We start from the raw sequence: 21,347 nt of genomic DNA on the forward strand, positions 1-21,347 counted from the left end.
TTCTTATTTTTTGATATGTTGTTAGTTTTGTGTTATTTCCTATTTGCCTTTAGTTTAGGCAGTTATTGTTCCTGGGTTTTCTATGTTTGAGTTCTTGCATTATTCATCACGTATTTTGTATGTTAAGTTTGTGTTGTCATGTCTAGTTTTAGTGTTTCCTGTTTTATTCTGACAGTGTCATGTGTTCTTTGGTCATTGTATTTAGTTTCACTCCTCCTGGTCCTGTCATTAGATTCATGTCAGTCAGCTGTTTCCTCATGTGTCTCCACTTCCCCTGATCACCTCATGTGTGTATTTAAGCCTTCTGTTTTCTGCATGTCATTGTCGGGTCGTCTGTTTATCTTACCAGAGTTACAGTCACAGTCATAGTCATAGTCATAGTCATAGTCTTCGCCTTCGCCTTCGCCTGTTTTTCCACCATAGTCATAGTTACAGTCTTTGTCATAGTATGTCATAGTCTTTGTTTCTTAGTGGGGTTTTTTTGTCAGTTTGCTTTAGGTTCCTGGTTTTAGCCCTGCAATCATCCAAATAAAGGATCGCTTTCTGTTTAAACTTACAACTCCTCGTCTTCATCTGCCTTTGGGTCCTGTTTCCATTCACATCGGCGCACCCCGCCGTGACAGAACGACCCGACCAGTATGGACCCAGCGGATGTCTGCGAGGATTTTTTTGAGTTCAGCACTCGTGTGACCATCCTCCAGGGACAGTGGAGAATCTATTCAGTATGCAGACAGGAGAGTGAGAAGGAGTCAGTTAAAGTTCAGCTACGACAGATCTTGTTTGCTTACCCTGTTTACACGGCGGAGTTGTCGGAGGATGTGCAGGATTTCATTCGCACAGTTTTGCCACCGCAGCAGCATCAAAACCACGAACAGGAATCACTGCCGCTGCCTTGCGAGCCTGAGACGGTTCGTGTCGGTTCGCTGAGACGAGGAAGTGCGAGGAAACGCTGGACGCCATAGATTTGGACTACGACGAACGTCAGGCAATATTCAGCGCTCTATTGGAGGAGGAGCTCCGGTGGAAGCCATGGCTCATTCCAGAGCATGAGCACCCTTTCCGGGGAACTCGACTGGCTCTCGGGGGTCCCCGGAGTTACCAGGGACTTCCACCCGTTGCTCCGCCGTCTCCCACTCTCAAGAAAAAGCGGCGTGCGCGCCACCGACGCTCTGCACCACAAACGCAAGGGAGTGACTATGTTTTGGCTCCTCATGTTTTTTCTCCGGAGGTTAGAGAAGCTGACACTGCTTTTCCGGTTCATGAGCCAGGCTGTAAAGAGACTGTTTGCACAGGAAATGCTAGCCATCAGGCTCAGCTAAGCTGTTGTGGGACTGCTATCCAGGTCGTTTTGGAGCCGGGGACGGAGGAGCAGCTTGTGCAGCCTTTTTCAGTGTCAGCCGGAGGGCCCGGGGAGCCCGTCCAGCCTCATGCTTCGTCTGCTGGAGGTTCAGGAGAACCCAGCCAGCTTCATGCTTCGTCTGCTGGAGGTTCAGGAGAACCCAGCCAGCTTCATGCTTCGTCTGCTGGAGGTTCGGGAGAACCCAGTCAGCTTCATGTCTCGTCTGCTGGAGGTTCGGGAGAACCCAGCCAGCTTCATGCTTCGTCTGCTGGAGGTTCGGGAGAACCCGTTCAGCCACACGCCACGTCAGCTGGAGGGCCCGAGGAGCCCGTTCAGCCACACGCCACGTCAGCTGGAGGGCCCGAGGAGCCCGTTCAGCCACACGCCACGTCAGCTGGAGGGCCCGAGGAGCCCGTTCAGCCACCTTCTGCTTCACCACCTGTGGCTGCAGCGCCACCTCCTGCGGCTCCCGTGCCGCCACCTGCAGGACCACCACCTGCTGCACAACTGCTTGCTGCTTCTACGCCTCAGCCTGAGGACGACGCCTCGCCTGGTTCTGCCACACCTCAGTCTGAGAACACATATAAACTCATTTCACCCAATATAGACTGTGTGTTGCGGCAACTTACACAGCCTCATGCCACGTCAGCTGGAGGGCCCGAGGAGCCCGTCCAGCAGCCTTCCTCGTTGGCTGGTGGTTCCGGAGAACCACACCAGCCTCATGCCTCGTCAGCTGGAGGGTCCGAGGGGCCCGTTCAGCCTCCCGTCTCCGCTGGAGGGTCCGAGGGGCCCGTTCAGCCGCCTGCCGCAGCTCCATCATCATCCTCGCCTGCCGCAGCTCCATCATCATCCTCGCCTGCCGCAGCTCCATCATCATCCTCGCCTGGTCCAGCCTCTGAGTCTTCAGCCTCGCCTGGTCCAGCCTCTGAGTCTTCAGCCTCGCCTGGTCCAGCCTCAGCCTGTGCTTCGCCTGCTGCAGCTCCAGCCTGTGCTTCGCCTGGTCCGGCTTTCGTGTCTTCATCTTCGCCTGGTCCGGCTTCCGTGTCTTCATCTTCGCCTGGTCCGGCTTCGGCCTCTGTTTCTGTGTCGGCCTCGCTTGGTCCCGCGGCTGTGTTGCCGCAGCCCAAGCCACGTTTTGCCCCTCGGAATCGCCGGCCGTTTTCCGGGCCGTCAGCTGGACTTCGTTGCCATCGGGGTCGGCCCCCTGAACTGATGAACTGTGACCTGCTGTGCTCTCGACCTCCGGGTCGGCCTCCTGAGCTCATGGAATTTGGACTGCTGGACCGTTGGCCTCCTGGTCGGCCTCCTGAACGTTTGAACTTCCTTTTGTTTTGCCACCTGACTCGCTTCGCCATTCGCTCCTGCTCTGCCGGGTTCGTGGTCGCCCTCCTGAAGCTGGGTCTCGGACTTTTGTACCCTTGTTGTTTTTGGCCTGTGTGCTTCTGATGCTTTGTTTTTTGTGGTTTTGTTTCTGGCCCTCCTTTCCTGGTCCCCCTCCGCCCGCCCTGGGTGGGTTGTTGTGGTTTTGTGTTTGTTTTCTGGGTGTTTTCGGGCGTCTGGAATCCGCCCTTACGGGGGGGGCTCTGTCACAGGCTGGGTCTCTGACCCAGCACTTTGAGTTTTCTTTGTATTGTTCTTATTTTTTGATATGTTGTTAGTTTTGTGTTATTTCCTATTTGCCTTTAGTTTAGGCAGTTATTGTTCCTGGGTTTTCTATGTTTGAGTTCTTGCATTATTCATCACGTATTTTGTATGTTAAGTTTGTGTTGTCATGTCTAGTTTTAGTGTTTCCTGTTTTATTCTGACAGTGTCATGTGTTCTTTGGTCATTGTATTTAGTTTCACTCCTCCTGGTCCTGTCATTAGATTCATGTCAGTCAGCTGTTTCCTCATGTGTCTCCACTTCCCCTGATCACCTCATGTGTGTATTTAAGCCTTCTGTTTTCTGCATGTCATTGTCGGGTCGTCTGTTTATCTTACCAGAGTTACAGTTACAGTCTTCGCCTGTTTTTCCACCATAGTCATAGTTACAGTCTTTGTCATAGTATGTCATAGTCTTTGTTTCTTAGTGGGTTTTTTTTGTCAGTTTGCTTTAGGTTCCTGGTTTTAGCCCTGCAATCATCCAAATAAAGGATCGCTTTCTGTTTAAACTTACAACTCCTCGTCTTCATCTGCCTTTGGGTCCTGTTTCCATTCACATCGGCGCACCCCGGCGTGACACTTCCCATAGATCCCAGCTTTTATACTCACACAAACCAATAAATACAGTACTCTGTGCCGCCATTCCACACCTATAAAAAAGAAGAACAGCGTGATTGTGTGGGTTTGATTAAGACATGCTAGCACTAACAACAAAATTCATTCAGGAGGTATCCAGTTAAAATGTTGGTAATATCAGTGTGATGACAAGCAAACAAAAACGGGGTTTCCCAGCAGCAGCGAGAAGCTTACAATATGGTATTGTTCTAGCACATTCCAGTGTTGATAATACCAGACTGGGCTAAAGGCCTTAATCCAACCAATATCTTGAATAAGTGGAGGGTGTCTTTCTGCTAACAAGAAGCGCAGCTATTCTCTCCTCTGTGCATCATTATAGAGAAGAAAGAAAAAGGAAAAAAAGAAAAAAGAAAAAAAAAAGAAGTTTCTAAATGACGTCACCGCCTAATTTGCATAATTGGTCATGCTAATATAATTGTAACCTACGTTGTTGGAGAGAGAAATAACATCGTGGAAGAGACATAAAGTGAGTAAAAAACGTCCTAAATGCATTTAGAATTTATTTAGAACTACAAATTAAATTTATTTTAGCAATTATTGTTTTTTAATGTCACAGTTCCAACCCTGCTCCTTTACCCGGGCTTGGACCGGCAAAAGTGACCCGAAATAGGCACTCTGGTGGAGTTACTTTGTGTGTGTGTGTGTGTTTATAAGTAGTTTTAAACCTGATCCACAAAACAGCATAACAGTAAAAGAAGAACTGACTGCGTTACTGTCAGTGCGCAGCTCATGCGCGATTCATTTGCAGTTCGGACGCACAGGTGTGAACATCTTCTGCCCTGATAGTAGCTGGGGGAGGACTATCCTCTGCCCATGAGCGCTTTAGCATGGGTGAGGTGCCCCCGGTAGCACCCGCTGCTTGTTGAGAGTAAAAGTGATACCTGCTTTCACGTCAAAAAGTTGTCATAAATAAGTCTCCAATAACACCAGAAAAAGTCGCCAGATTTGTCGCTAGTCGCTTTTTAGAAAAAAAGTCGCTAAGGGGGTCTGAAAACTCGCTAAATATAGCAACAAAGTCGCTAAGTTGGCAACACTGCATCAGCCACGCCGCTTTGCTAGCTAAAAAATCGGTGTCGACACATAAGGACGCTGTCATAGCCTGTCAACGACCTTGATTAGCTGCGTATACGAATGTGAATCCATCATTGGCTGGACTATGGGATAAGGTGGCATCGTTCTAATCCTATGCCGGAGCCGCCAGTCACTTACTGACTAACACTGCAAAACAGAATTGTTAAAGTTTTAATTTTAATTTCAGTTCAGGTTAGAGGGAACATTGCCTGTAAGCCTACCCTGCTAACATGCTAAAGCTAAAAGATAACAATAAGCAAACTCCAAAAAAGAAGAATAAAAAGAAGAAAAACCGCATCAAAATCTTTAACTCTGGCTTTCAGAATTCAGAAACTAACACCATGGCAGAAATATAAAAATCATGCCCAACACTATTCTGTGGCTTCTATTTCACATTTGCGCAGTTGGAGTGAATTTCCTGTTTCAGTTTGAGTATAATATCAGTCGTTTAAAGAAGGCAGAGCCACTAGCTGAGTGACAGCCAAGCCCTTAACTTTTCTTCCCCTCTCAAGGACTTCCCTTCAACTGCTCAGTTGAATTAGCCTTCTGCTGCCTTTATTAGCAGCAGCGGTGGAATCAGAGAAGCCTGTCTGTGTGGATCATGGAGGAAGGCACGGGGTGGGGTGGGGGGGACGCCCGCTAAGTGCCTCACTTCAGATCTCTGATGGGGGTCATGGGGTCGCCGCTCAGCCTCACCCTGATGACTTCTGACACTGCATGAGCAACCAAAACCACACACACACACAATTTCATGAACACACAAAGCCACATCCTTAGGGATTGGTGAAGCACTGATACAATTAAATCAAGTATACTAAATATCCTTCCAGAATTTATTCACATTAAAACGGCAACCTCAAAACAAAACACTCAAACCCACTACAGTTTATTCCTACACATGTTTTTAGAAAATATGGACTGATAAGCTATTTTTAAGCAGCTGTTGCAAACAATTAATGGGTCCACATCAGACTTGTGGCCGATGTTTACGGGAAGTTTCGCCTTTAATCACATCACCAAATTAGCTGTAATTTGGGGTTCTGAGTGAGACTCGTCTCATTTTACTCACTAGTTATGTCTAAACGTACCAGTCTCAGACATGTTGTAATTAAAAATGAAATGTAATCACATATAATACATGTTTTTAACAGTACTCCAGACTTTTCCACTGTCTGATTCTTGGTGGAAAAACAGAGCCACAAACAAAATAAGGGGGAGTGCTTAAAGTTGCTTTCCATCCTCAGGAGATATTAAAATGACTGGGCAACATTTGCTGCACGTACCTGTCAACTGATAACTGAAAGGAGGAAACATTAGAACGATTAGCTACTCAAATACAATGCTGATCCACACAATGCTGCATTTGTGGGAAAATGTGACTACTCAACTTAAAATCCAGGTCTCCCCTTTTTATTTTTCTCTTCATAACTTCAGGCTTTGGAAAGTTGATCCTCACTTGTGGTATTTTGTATATTCCATGTTGTTCATACAACTAGACATGAAATTTGCCTTTAGGAACATATACAACTCTCAGATTGTATGTCTTCAGTGGTCCATCAAGTTAAAATCTGAGTGTCTCATGCACCATATCCTAAATATCTTCACAAATGTCGGCGTTACATTTGCTTTAGTTGTGAAAGACTGCCTTTAATTAAATGTATTCAGTTCTGTCATAATCTTCAATCTGTCTGGTTTCTTTCACTTATTAGAACAGAGCATTCCAGATGTCCATGAACATTTTACCCAATAGGACAGAATCAGTTCTAATGAGTCAACCATGGCCCTTCTGAGGAGCGCAAACTTTTATTTTTATAGCAGCTTCCAAAGTACCTGGACTTGCTGAGGGGAGTTTGCTAGCTGAATGACTTGAACAGAAGGACAGGAACACTGAACCCCACTTTAGTGACATCACAAAGATGGACAGAGCCATGTTTAAATCATCTGATGAAAGTAAATTCCTTTTAGGAAAACTTGAGCATTTTGGCTGACACTGCACATTTACATGGTAGATATTTGACCATCTTTTTGACAATAGTGGGACCATCCATCCCTCCTTTTCTGCTTATCCAGTTCACGGTCGTGAGTGGGCTGGAGCCTGGCTTTATGTTGATTTAAACTTTAAGTAATCAGCTTCATGACTTCTGGTTACTTGATGATAACCAAAACTCATTAAAAAAACAAAGCAAAATGCGTAAAACCCAGCAACAACCTCATTGGCCACTGAAGGATCCTCAATGTTCAGAAGCTAGCTGCAAAGCAACTTTGGTTCTGGGCTTGTGGTGTACAGCTGGCGCTTTATTAGAGCCTGAAATCACCTGCCTGCTGCTTTAAAGACAACCTCATCGAATGGCAGTTTGCAATAAAGTCACAACCTTTCATCTATTTATTTTATGATCCTCAACACAAAATTCACACAGTTGTTTTTTGTTTGTAATACAGATCTGCCTGGGGGTCAGGAGATATTTGGTATGCACAATACTGATTGTGTCCCTAACACACAAACTACAGAGTGTCAGAATCTTTCATATGATGTACTTTGGATGAACAGATATTCATCACAGTTTCACTGTGAGGAACATTATCCTAGAATTGTTGCAGTTTTGTGTGAAATGTTATTTTGAAACTCTTTTTTGTAACTAGTCCCATCCCTGACCAGTTCCCAGTTGATCTAATTAGTTACAAAATGCTTCTCCAGCTGTTTCTTTTTAGTACCACTTACTTTTCCAGGCTTTTATTGACCCCGTCTCAACTTTTTTCAGATGTGTCGCTGCCATCAAATTCAAACTCGGCTAATATTTTTGTGTTCTATTGTAAATAAAATATGGGTTTATGAGAAGTGCAAATCACTGCATTCTGTTTGTATTTCCTAATAAAATGTATTACGTACAAGTTTGTCTCACTGACATGAAAAAATTGTCATTATTCACAAACGTAGAGCAGTGAGGGGCTGCTGATAATTCTTATGGCTTTCAAGGGATATTATAGTTTTCATGTGACAGACTCTCTGCAGAGAAAACCTGTAGGAGGCAGGAGGTTTGTGCGTTTTCGTGGTTGTGTAGAGTACATCAGGTGTGTGTGATTATATTTGGGTGGTTGAGGTGGTGGAGCACGCCACGCTTGCTATCACACAAACACAAATGGGAGATGCTCACTGCTGCAGCATTTTAAGGACGCAACTACGTGTCAGCTACTTTTGCGTTTTCAGACACACACACACACACACACACACACACACACACACACACACACACACACACACACACACACACACACACACGTTTTGATTATTCTAAGAACATTGATTAGTGCAACTTGGTTTGGCAGTGCACACTTTTGGGAAATGGAAGCCGAAAACTACGTTTAGCCGTCTATACCTTCACACCTCGTCTCTCTCAGCTCGTCACTGCTGCTTATTTATTGTTGAACCAAAGTGGAGGATAAAGGCTCAGATCCCCCCTCTCCTTCCCACCTCCCTCTCTCGCTGCCCCCTCCTCCTGCCCAGACTGTCTCCTGTGTGTTTATCTTCTCATCAGGGCTCTTTATTGGTAAATAAGGGTGGCCTGCCCAGCCGAGCTGGGCCCTTTCTTTTTCTCCTTTTTCTCTCGCTCCTTACGTCCTTACATCTCCTCTTTACTCCGTATACTCATCCCCCCTCCCCGTCTGTGTGTGGAGTCTAAGTGCTGCTGATATGTGTGTGAGTGTAACTATAGCGGCCAGTGTTTAGGCTATTAGAGCCGTCTATTTACAATCTGGAGTTTCCTATTGATTATGTCTGCCTTCTCTCTCTGTTTACATGAGGGAAATAAATAACACATGTCGCCGAGCAGCTCTGATTCAACATCTTCTTTCTCCTCCAGCTCAGCCTTCTTTCTCAGCGTCTTGCTCCCTTGTTCTCTCCCTCCCCTCTCTTCTCTTTCTTTTAACTGTCACTGCTTTCCAACTGCTTCGCCGCCCTTTGATGGTTTTCTTACAACTTAAAGTGGCTTTGAGTTCAAATGCAGATTTTTAGCGCAGTTGGAGCAATTTGTAAGAGGAGACATAGAAAGCAAGTGACATACAAATGAGGGGCATGCCTTCTTGGACACCCAGAGGCTGTAGTATGTCAATCATGACAGCAAGATCTAGCGACACACATTACACGCTATGTATGTATGTATATCCACATACGATGCATGCAAACAGCCGCCTTCAGTGTCAGCCGCAAACCAAAAAGAAAAACAGGCTAACTCTCCAAAGGAGTGAAAGAGAAAGCCAAGCGAAAGAGAGATGGCTGTTAACTGTGCAGGAGGTAATCAGTCTTGAACGCATCCACAAATCTACAAAAAAGTTTACACACAGCTCGTACTCCCACGCTCCCTCCTGCCACCTCTATTGTGCTTGGGCAGACCAGGCAGTTTGTCATACTGTCCATGATCGCCCCCTCCCACCACCTCTGCGCCTCTTCTCGTGGGCACGCGGTGCTCGGGGAGCCTCCTCAGATAAGATTGGGACTTCTTACGAGGAGTCGGGTCCAATGAGACGCTGACACTCGCCAGCTGTGAAAAACACATTCAAAGCCTGATAATGGATTTGGAAATACAACTCAGCATTCAAAAATCAGACATGAAAGAAAAAAAAATGATGATGAAAGTGTGACTAATAATTTCAGTTTCATGAGTCAAAATGTGAAAATCTGCGATGAGAGTAATTTCAAGTTGAAGACTGAGAAACGAACCTGAAATCTAAAAATAAAAATCTAAATTTAACAAAAGTTATTCACCTTTTGTGGGCAGCAAACTGATTTTAAAGGGTTTTATTTACACATTTTTGTAATTATTATCAATTTATGCGCCTTTCCTGATCTAGTTTACTGAAAGAATAGTTACTATGATAGCTCAAGCATGTTGATCATGAATCAGTCAAATTCATTGATAACTTTCTTTGTGTTTTTTGTCTTATTTGATAATCAGTGTTACAATAACTGTACCAAAGCTTTCAAAATTATAATTACACATTAATGTATAATGAAATATTTCATGTGTATTGCTTGAAAATTGGCTGTCATTATCAATTACTTGTTAAAGGTCTGCAACTAATCATTGTTGGGATATAGTTCATGCACCTCTGCAGTGCTGTGGAAGGTTTTAGGCATACATTGTTTTTAAAACATGATGCTAAAAAACAACCAAAAATGAAAAATACTAAACCCTAAATCCATAAACTCCGTCTCAGGACGCAGTTTATGTAAACACTCCAAACAGCGCAGAGAATTCGCCACAGTTCTTCTGAGATCGTGTAATCCCACACTGACTCGAGGAGATCAGGGGGGCCATAAACGGTCTGCTGCAGGACTGCTTGATCTCCTTGTGGCTGAACGTAGCTTTTTACGACTCTGGCTGGAGTTTATGTTTAGGCTTGTTGTCCAGTTGCAATCAAACACCTCTGATTGCTTGATAGATAACAATCTAAACATCTAAAGTGCTTAAAACTTCTGCACGGTGCAGTTTTTTGTCTGCTGCTTATATTTAAACTGGACTAAGTTTGCATGCCTGCAAGTGTACTGTATATATTTCTGTACTGCTTTACACAGAGAGGAATAAGTGACTTGCTGCGAGTGTGTTTGGGGGATGATGGGGCAGGGGGGTATATTCTCTCAAGAGCACCTCTCCACAACAATCAGAACGAAGATGAGATGAAAGCAAGCAAAGCCATAGAGACATGGCGTGTTTACAGGAGAGGAGCTTGAATAACAGGTTGTGGCGGTCAGCGGCTGTAACTCTAGCTGCTTGTGTGGATGCATATGGAGTGTTATGCAGCTTTTTGCAATGCACAGCTTTGTTGTCCCATAGCGACACCACATATTTTGACCAGCAATCAAATAAACTCTGTCTCGGGTTCTTGGGGGGGCCTTTGATGCCAAAGAGCCGCAGGTTTTGAATTTGAAGGTACTTTAGTGGGGATATAAATGAACACGAGAGTGCTTTAGACAGTACAGCTCTTACGGCATGTTCATTCACCCCACACTGTCACGTTTGGTGCGTTCAGCTTGGTGTGAGATTGAATGCTGAAGAATTAAGCTAAGAATGAGACACTTTTGAAAGCCTACATTTTGCCACAATAAATAAAAAGTGCATTTCTCTTATTTTTTATTTTGTGCCAAAACCAAGCGAACCCTAGAATCGAGGAACTGTGGCTCTTTGTGCACAGTTGCACCCCATGTGTAGTGTTCATTCTTTAAAAAAAGAGTGTATGGAGTGTATGTAGTGGTGACATGAGTGAAAAGTGTGTGAGAAGGTGGAAGTTTCCCCTGTGGCCAAAAGGGAGCAGTAGAGGCCTGGTAAAGACTAAAAATCTACCAGCAGTTCTCTTTTATTACTGACCCTGCACTCTACATGAATCGCTCTCCTCACCTCTGAGTCTCACTCTGCCTCCCTAGTGTGTGTTTGTGTATGTGTGTGTGTCAAGAGGGAGAAAACGGGACTGTAAAATGTCTCTCAGCAACACTGCATATACAGTCCGTCTGAAACAAATGTGACTGATGGACGTAGGGGTGTGTGCATGTGTCTGTGGACGCAGGAGAAAGTGAGTGACAGTGAGCATGACTGCATGGGGGCAGGCTCGTTGTTTTTCTGTTGTTTTTTCCATGTGAACTGTAACCAGTGGCCTTGAGGCTGCCGCAGACATCCCTCCAAATGACAGCCTAATCAGAATACACGTCCGTGTAAAAAGGCACCAGTCGTTGCTCCACTAAGTATAGGATTGCTGCTTTGCTTGGCCATATGTTCTATGATAACCGCTGTGTGTTATAATTTGTGTCCTGAGGGAATTTATCTGTCGGGGCTGAGTGCCAGGAGATGTCACGGTGCCCTGATCAGAATGTTCACATTTATGGGACACTATTTTCTTGTGAAAGTGGCTGGTTTCACTTCATAAGTTGTTCTATGGCACAATGACCCATTTCGCAAACAGGCCAAAGGGGTCATTTTGGCTCCTAGCACAACAGAAGGAATTAAAGTTTTTAAAGTTTGCAGTCGTCACTCAGAATGGCTCCTTTCTACGTGATGAATCGTGATATATTATGTATTATGGGCCCAGGTAGGCTGATAATTCATTGCCATTTTTTCAGATAGTTAGTCATTAATCGACCTGGCAGAACATTCAATGTCAAACATTTTCTCCTTCAAGGTTTTCAGTCAATGACTTTGCTGCTTGTACATGTTCGTAGGATCAGACCATATTTAGAAAACTTACAGAGTAAATTCCAAATTGATTATTCCAATAAATGCCAATATGGAAAGACTTATTGTTTCAGGACCTCATGTTTAATTTTCGCTTTACAAAAATCAATTATTGTCATTGATATGCCCAAGTAAACATGTTAAAAATGAAAAAGTTTTGCCTGATGTAGTGGAATGTAGTAGTAGATTCGAGGGTGTGATATTACATGAAATGTCACTGTTATGTATGTTTTTTCTACTGAAGAGAAAACAAAAAAATATCACATTTAAATCATAAAATTAAAATAATAAATGAAAATATTCACAAGCCACAATACTCATTTTAACCCATTGTCTATATTTATCTTACTCATTTCAGCCTGATATTTTAACTCTTGGACTCAACTAGTGTAGTTTTTTATGATTCAAAGATTAAAATAATCCATATTTCTCCAAATATCTACCTGCCACCCCCCTTCATGGCCTCACACATGGACTCATCAAGAACTCAATGGTGGTGTGGTGAACAACACTAGAGGACAACTTCAAGCCAGTAGCAAAAGTTACCATCGAATGCGGGATTAGGCCTCTGCAGAATAGCAGAGGCCCCCTCAGGGGGGTCATTGACAAGACTGACTATGGACACCAAGTGGAGCAATCATGTACACGGATGGGATCAAGCTGTGTGCCAAGAGTGAACGAGACACCGATTCATTGATCCACACTACTAGGATCTGCAGCAACCATATTGAAATGGACTAGACAAGTGTAGTCAGATGGTAACGAGGACAAAGACATTAGTCAGAACTGAGGGAATTGCACTCAGTTCTGGCAACACTGCAGACATAGAGGATAGCTGTAAGTATTTGGGAATCCCAGAGGCAAGTGGGAATCATGAGGAGACAGCTAGGAAAGCTGCAACCACCAAACAGCTGCAGAGAGTAAGGCAAGTCCTGAGGAGTCAGTTGAATGGGAAGCACAAGATCCGGGCTATCAACATCTACACCCTGCCCGTGATCGGGTACCCTGCTGGGATAATGAGCCGGCCAAAGGAGGAGATAGAAGCCACTGAGAGCCAAATCCACCACCCCGAGACTGTATACTAAGCAAAAAGAAGCCGAGGACTGCTGAATGATAGCAACATCTGGAGACATCTGGGCTGAGAGACAAGGTTGAGATGTCCAGGGTAATGATAGTAGCGATTACCCCAGTAATCACTCTCTATCTATCTATCTATCTATCTATCTATCTATCTATCTATCTATCTATCTATCTATCTATCTATCTATCTATCTATCTATCTATCTATCTATCCATCCATCCATCCATCCATCCATCCATCCATCCATCCATCCATCCATCCATCCATCCATCCATCCATCCATCCATCCATCCATCCATCCATACATACATACATACATACATACATACGTAAAAACGTACATACAAGTTAGGATGTAATAGGATAAAAATTAAATTTAACAAAGTAGTTCTGAGCTGGCACATCCAGAGACCTATACCTTTACCTGCTATATTGACTTGTGTCAGCTTTCTGTCAAGGGAGTGACCAGCAAAGGTTTTTTTCTCAGGCTCTGGTCACTTTGTCCTGTGGCTGAGGCTGGCCTGGGCAGGGCTTGAAGCTGTGGTCAAGATGATGAAGGGGGGGCAGGAACTATTATTGACCCACAAAGGCGCCTTTAGTCCGGGCCAAAGGAAGGCCTTTTCTGGCCAGCAGCAGCCCATGGACTGTAAACACACTGGACAACAACACAGAGAGAGTGAGCAGGGCTGACCACAGAGCTGCTTGGCATCTGCTCACACCCAGAGAGAAATGAGCTGCGAGCGGAGAGTCCACCACTTCACAAGAACACACAAATCACCGATGCCCTGTGAAAACCTCACACCAACACCAGCCGTGATCATTTTCAGCTTTAGCATTATATACTTGTCTGTAAGCAGAGGGGGAAAAAAATCCCCAACCACTCGGATTTCAGCTGGAAAAACACAGAGTGGTCACCCTGAAAACTGTTTTATTTTTACTTCCTACAGACTTCATGCTTGAACAATACACAGATTTTCATTGGAATGTCAAATTCACACAATATCTATTACTATAACATAATTACTTGTCAGATGACTCCAAATAATCCAACACATATTTTTCATGTGGACTACAGCTGTATTAAAATGTTATGAGAATCAAAATGATTTATGCAAGTAAGTGGAGCACATTGTTCCAGTTCTGAGATCACTGCTGGCCGCTGCTATGTCACTGAATGAGTTTAAAATGACGATTCTCTGGTTTGGTTTAGTGTTATTAACCTTCCAGACTTCTTCAGTGTTAAAAAACCCACATGGGATAAAAACTTTAAATGTCTGGAATAATCCTCTGAAAGATCTGTCGTCTTAACCTTTAAGCACCTTTGAGGCAACTGAATCAACCCAACCAGCAAAAACTTATTGAAAAGTTACAGTAGCTTATAACCCAACCATATATTTTGGAGAAAGACAAATCAGACTTTTTTATTTTATTTATTTATTTTAGGAAAAAAAATAATCTTCTTTTATTTCCCTGATTTCCAAGACTTAGAAGAAGCTAAAGCTAAAACTTTTTATTCTGACATCTTCTACATTCTAATAATTAAACAAGGTGGAGTTGAGCACTTGTGTAGCTGTGTAGCAAAAAAAAGTCAGTTGATGTGTAAAACTGTTTGAGCAGTTTTTTAATTAGCAGTCTCCTGAGACGGCCAGCAGATTTGAATCTGGAACCTTCTTGCTATCAGGACATACATGGATGTTATTTTAAACCCCATGACTGACCAGTCACCTGACCTGGAACGTAAACATGCCCGTCTGTAAAGCACTTTGGTTCGGCTCCTGTTGTTTAAATGTGCTATAGACTATAAATTAAATAGACGTGACAATCAACACAAAAAACACTTTTCAGGTTTTTTTTTTTTCCATTTTCAAAGAATCATTTATTTAACACAGTCCAGTAGGCTACATGCTGAACTTAGAGGATAGAGACAAAGTATCGATCCCATCGCGCTATTATCGATCGACACCGATACCAGTGATACCAGGTATCGATACTATCGATAATTGGATTGAGCTTGTTGTTGTTTTGTACTTGCAATTCTCATCTGACAAATTTTGGATATATATAAGGATGCACGTGTGAACTAAAGCTTACCTATTGCTAACACTAAATAGGTGGATATTAAAAGGTTGCATCAAACACTGAATCTTAGACTTTGTCTGATATTCATCTTAATAATATTGTTCAGCTTGCTCAAGTAAGATTGTTTTACAGATAACTTTAGGTGTTAAATTGACTTTCACTGACATAAGAACCTGAATGCATAAAAATGCTTTATCTTTAAAGTTGAAGCCAGTGAGTGATGTTTGGAATCTTTTCAGAATTTTAAACTGATTTTCATCCATCTCTCATTTCTAATGAATAACTGTCGATCACATTTAAGAAAAATCAGCTAATGAAAGACATTCATAATATGCTATTGGTGTTCTACATTTTAAATGAATATAAATTAAATAATAGCGATTAATGCATTCTCTTTGAATTTGGTTTTTGATCACTGATGCTTGTCTTTAATTTATGCAGATGCCGAGCCACTTATTTACCACAGTTATTTAAATACTGTATGTTCTTCTAAAATATACATAAAGGCATTAATAGAAGCAGGGGGTTCATTCATTCCTTTTGAAAATCACTTGCTCAGGCATTGGACTTATTGATATTTCATCTCCCCCTGGAACAATAGAAAACATCAGATAGCTACCTGGAAATCTAGTGAAAGAATGTTTGGAAAAAGGAGATCACAGAGTCTCTTCAAAACCTCAACTTGTGAAAATAAAGTTTGAACAAGGCGAAGTAAATGAATTTCTGTCAAAGCCAGAGTGGATCAACATCAACCAGCCAATCCCTGAAGCTTAGGGTTGTGGAAACTAGATGATGTTACCTTTCAAGTTACGTTTCTTCTTTTGCTATTATACTTCTTCTGCTATGATATATTCATATATATAAATTCACTTAGCTGAAAACAGGAGATTAATGGCCGTTAACTTCACCCTAACCCAGGAGGCAGGAACCTCATGCTTAGGGCAGGCTGTGACATGGCTTTACCGTGGCACCACCTAGGCATACACCTAATCTGTGGCAACCTGGTGGATGCTGAAAGAAAGATTGCATAGGGAAAATGTTTCTACCTGAATTCGATCAAGTTTCGAACAAAGTTTGCGGTGCCCTGGGTCACGTTGTTACATAGCGTGAGAATCGGTCCCTTTATTATATCTATAATCACCAGATTCTCCATAAAGAAGACCCCCATAAAATCTCCATAAAATACCTCCTCATCACTATCATTACCCACTGCCTGAAAACAATAACGCTGTAAAACACTTCTATTTTTACTGGAGTTGTAAAAAAGTACCTGCTGAACATGTATTTCATTTTAATGGAGATGCTGCTTTATTGAGGGTGATCATATGAGAGCCATCAATAGGACGAGGCGAGAGTTCACAGGGAATGGATGTACAAATACACACCCACTCCCAGACACACACACACAAGATATACGTACACATCCCTGATTGATGGCAGCCAGTAGACACAGAGAACAGACCTGTGTTGGGAACATGACCCAATAGATTTCGTATTGCCTTGCTTGCTACTTAACCTGCAGCAATTAGCAGACAGGAAAAGGTCTGGTCACTGAAAATGTAATCACGAAATTAGCTATGCGATACATCAACCTAACATACGTCTATTAAGTCCAGGTTATGGATATGGCATTTGTTCATATCAGCGTTGAGGATGGCAGATAATTGGACGCACTAATCCGGTAATGCTTACAAATGGTCAAATTACATTGAGCAAGGCTGATTAAGGTGCAGTGTTGAACATTACAGGCACATGTGCACAGCGATGCATGCTTATTCATGCATACTCACATACTCACATACACACACACACACACACACACACACTTTCGCCCACCATTTGTGTCACAACATCAAGGGTCAAAGTGTAGGTTTGGTTACACACTGCATTGACAAGTGACACCACTCATAAAACAGCACTGTCATTAACTGCAGCATCGTTTGCCAATACATCACACTCGACCATCATAAAAACATGGAAAACACATTGCCGCAGTGGTTGTTATGCACTTTAAACCTTGACCAGCCTATAAAAATTGGATGAAATTACAAGAAGAGTATCAGCCCAGTAATTTTTTATGAGATTTTTTGCTAGCCTTAACTATTAAAATGGGCAACTTATTCTCTCCTGACCAGGGAGCCTTCAAAACAACTCGATCAAAGCTGCAGATCTTGCTGATTCACTGTAAAGATTTAACAAATAGATAGTAGATAAGCAACTAAAGATCTTGGGTTGATCTTGGATTTAATTTGACTCATAGTATTAAAAAAAAAAAATCCTCGGCACATTATCAAAATAAGAAAGGAATACACTGGAAATTGTATGTGGTTACATATTATTTTTCACTCTCCTAACGCAGCACACACCAGTCACAGCTTTCAGTCCACTGACAGATGAAGTTAATAATATTCTTCTTCTTGTTATAATGCAATGCTCTGTTGAGCAACCTTGGAACATGGCATCCATTACTGATGCATACGGTACAACTCACAGGGCCATACGCCAAGCACGTCTCTTGACAGTGGCACTCCCTTTTGGCTGCAGTCTCCCCCAGCAGTACACCCGACCTGACCTCCAGGGTTCCCAGATCCCAGGAGTATCAAGCACTTGTAGCATGCAATGAAAAAAGTACAATCCACTGACCCCACAACCAAAGTCCTACAAGGAAAAGAAGCTGTGATTAGTCAGCCATCTCTCATCCAGGTCCTTATTCTGAAGTTCCCATTTACTGTAAATAAATGTTGAGAGCACTATAATTTCAGCTGTCAGGGCTTAAGATGCCTCATCAATTGTGTCAACAAAATAACACCATTAGGTATGATCTTTAGGGGTGAGGTGGGGGGAGCAACTGAATTTCAAACAACATCTTATCTGTAGATTTCTATCCAGGATTCTTTCATTATGGTGTCTCTTAATTTATCATCTGTGGGCATCCTGAGGTGTCCGGCTGTCTGGGTCTAGGTGGCTCTAGGTTGTTTCCAGTGCTCTGACTGTCACAGTCTGGCAGAGGCAGACTGTATGTATTATGAAAAGGACCCAAAATGCAGACACCATGAAACAAAGCTTAAATGTTAACAGAAAGCGAGCCTTTTATTAAGGCTGGTGAAAACATTACAAAACAAAAGGCAGAGGAGAAGCTAAACAATAACCTAAACTGGGAGAGCTAAGATAACATAGAAACCCAAAACATGAACCCTAACATGGACACAAAAAAACATAGCACACAGAACCTGGAAACATGACACAAAGGACAACAGACGACCTGACAACAACACACTGAAAACAGAGGCCTTAAATACACAGGAGGTGATTAGGGGAAGTGGGAACACATGGAGGAACAGCTGACTGACATGAGCCTGATGACAGGACAAGGGAAGTGAAACTAAACACAATGAACAAAGAACACACGACTCCTTCAAAATAAAACAGGAAACATGAGACAGACATAATAATACAAACTTGATAACATAAGACACGCAGCATGAAACACAAAGGGTGAGGGAAACTATATACAGGGGAAGAAAACACAAGGAGTCTAATAACCAAACGAACTTTGCTAATCTAATGAACTTAAACATAAACAACATCCAAATAAACTAAAACTTAAAACGCTGGGTCAACAGACCCAGGAACATGACACTGACAGGCCAGTGTTTTGTTTGTTTTTGGCATGAGGTTGCCACACACAATATTAGGCCAGCGGTTTTAATGTCATGGCTAATTTGTTTAGTTATCGATTAATTTTCTGTTTATTGACATGTCAGTTATTTCCAGCAGCTCTAATTGGCCAGTAATTGAATGCCTGGATTTCAGTTTCACTGTACCTCTAAAAATCTCCTGCGTTTTTAAAAATGCCAAAGTGTGACAGAGTGAGAACATATCTCCAAATGCATTTATTCGTGCAGAACCGCATCAACCGCACTATACTTTTAATAAGTACCCCACATGGCCACTGCAACACACCAATCTAATAAAACATGGCAGATCAATTTATGACTGAATCCGAAATGTCTTGTGCACATGACCTTATGTCTGCCTATTTAACCTAATATAACTAATATGAGCTCCATATATCACTTATTACTGATATGGAATCAATACCGGATTCAATTAGCTAATGATGCTGAAAGGTACTTCCTGGATCCATTCGGATTATGGGGCTTTGTTCGTGGACTCACCTTTGATTGAATGTTGTTTTGAGTATTTTCCTTTTGAATGTCATTTACTTTTTTCTCTTGTTATTTGTTTTACTCATGCTACTGCACAAAACTACTGTCCAGACAGCATTTTTCTCTTGTCTACCTGTAAAGAAAATTAAAACTAAAATCACCACGTATTTGATATCCTACTGTATATGCCTGTTGTCTGCAGGTGGGCTGTGAGAAGTGATTTACAATAAACAAAATGTTCTATTTTGCTAATGTTTTCTATTTTAAAGTTTAATGTCTAGATGGAAAAAGAAGCGGGAGTAATTAAACCGTCATGGGATTTATAAATGAAACTTTATTCTACATTGTTGGAACTATTTTTAATCATGAACTCCTCTTGTCATTTGTCCTCTTTAGTCATTAGCAGGAAAGAGCCGCAAATGGAGCAGTGGCTGTCAGGAACCACATGTAAAGCTGGGAATCAGCCTCAACAAGCAAATCGTCAGAAGATCAAACAGAGTCAGAGAAAACACAAAAAAGGAAATACCTAATCTTTTGCTCATGTGATTAAAGATTTGGGTGGGCAGCAAATGATTTTCAGATTTTGAAATGTGTGGCAGTCTGAAGTTTACGACTGGTTGGTTTAGCGCCGTCTTCATGTCTCTCCACAGATGTTTGGGTTTGAGTCTGGACCTTGGTTGGGTCACCGGAGGGCAGTCAGGAACTTGTCCTGAAACCACCCTGGGACCAGTCTCTGGTCCCTGCAGCCTCCAGCAGATTGTCTTCAAGGACCTCTCTGTATTTGAGCTGGTCCATGTTACCAGATAGAAGACTTGTAGTACAGACGGACAAATATTTTTCCTCAAGCTCTCAGAAATATTTAAATGCTGGCAAAGGTGAAGTTTACCCACATCCTGGACAGGAACTCCTGTCCTAAGACCTAATACAAAGTGACAAAGAACCATTCACTCTCACAAATAACCCGTAAAAATTTATGACTGGATTATAACGTCCACAGTTTTCGGTTGGCTATGACTCAGGTTGTCTACTAATGGGAAGTTTGGTGGTTTGAGTCCTGGCTGCTCCCGAGTGTGAATGTTTAAGAGAAAGCACTTATATTTAGAATAAAAGTGTGACTGGGTGAGTTAGACATGTTTTTATAAAGCAACTTGAGAGCTCAAGTACAAAAACACTATGGAAGAACCAGTCCATTTACCATCTTTGACATTCTGCTGCTGTCCTTACCTGGAATTTAAATAAAGTCATCATCAGTGATGACCCCAACCCCAACTACTAGGCAACAAGAAGATGATTTTTTTAGTCATTTTCCCCACAAAAAAGTTGATTACACTTGTGTTTAAAATATAGGGTTACAGTAGAGTTTTTTACTTTGACCTCAGAGTGTTAAATACCTGCATCATTGTCAAAGTTCATCCACACCTTCTAGATGATTAGAATTCTCAATAACTGGTTTTAAAACAGTGTCAGAGCTACTGCATGTTTTCCCCTCTTTAACTCTCTGAAGTCTGAAGTCATTATCTGTGGTAACCCCAACTCTAACTTGTTCTCCTAAGTGTTGGCAATCAAGTAACAAAGAAAATCATCTTCATTATGTTTTCACAAAAGTCTATTTTGCCTTTCTCTAAAAATGTCGGGTTAGAGTAGAATTATCACAAATGACTTGGATCTTTGAGAGTTAATTAGACTACCTACCTGTTTATTAACAGTAAAGACGGATCCACTTTAGTGTGGCAGGGTTAGTATAGCAGCTTGTTCATGTGGGGCTGAGACACAAACAGCAGTTGGTGGAAGGTTTTCATTCGATTGTGGCCAAAAGTCTGGATATCATCAGGCCAGCCACATGCTCCGTAAACAGAGCGGGCACTGAATACATTAGGCCCTACATTGATTTGAACCTTTCCCTCCAAACGCCGCCTCCCGCCTTTACTCTGTTTCTCAATTTAACTTCCCTTTCACTCTTTAATCTTCTCTTCTTTGTCTCTCAGTGTCGATCATCCCTTATTCTTTTTTTCCTTGCTCTGAAATACTTCAGATGATGATGCAACAGTGCTCACCGCATGATTTTAAGTACAGTTCATTGGAGGCAGATTCCTGTAAATATAATCTAAAAGAAGG

The sequence above is a fragment of the Maylandia zebra genome, linkage group LG16 (assembly GCF_041146795.1).
Source record: "Maylandia zebra isolate NMK-2024a linkage group LG16, Mzebra_GT3a, whole genome shotgun sequence".
Classification (NCBI taxonomy): Eukaryota; Metazoa; Chordata; class Actinopteri; order Cichliformes; family Cichlidae; genus Maylandia; species Maylandia zebra.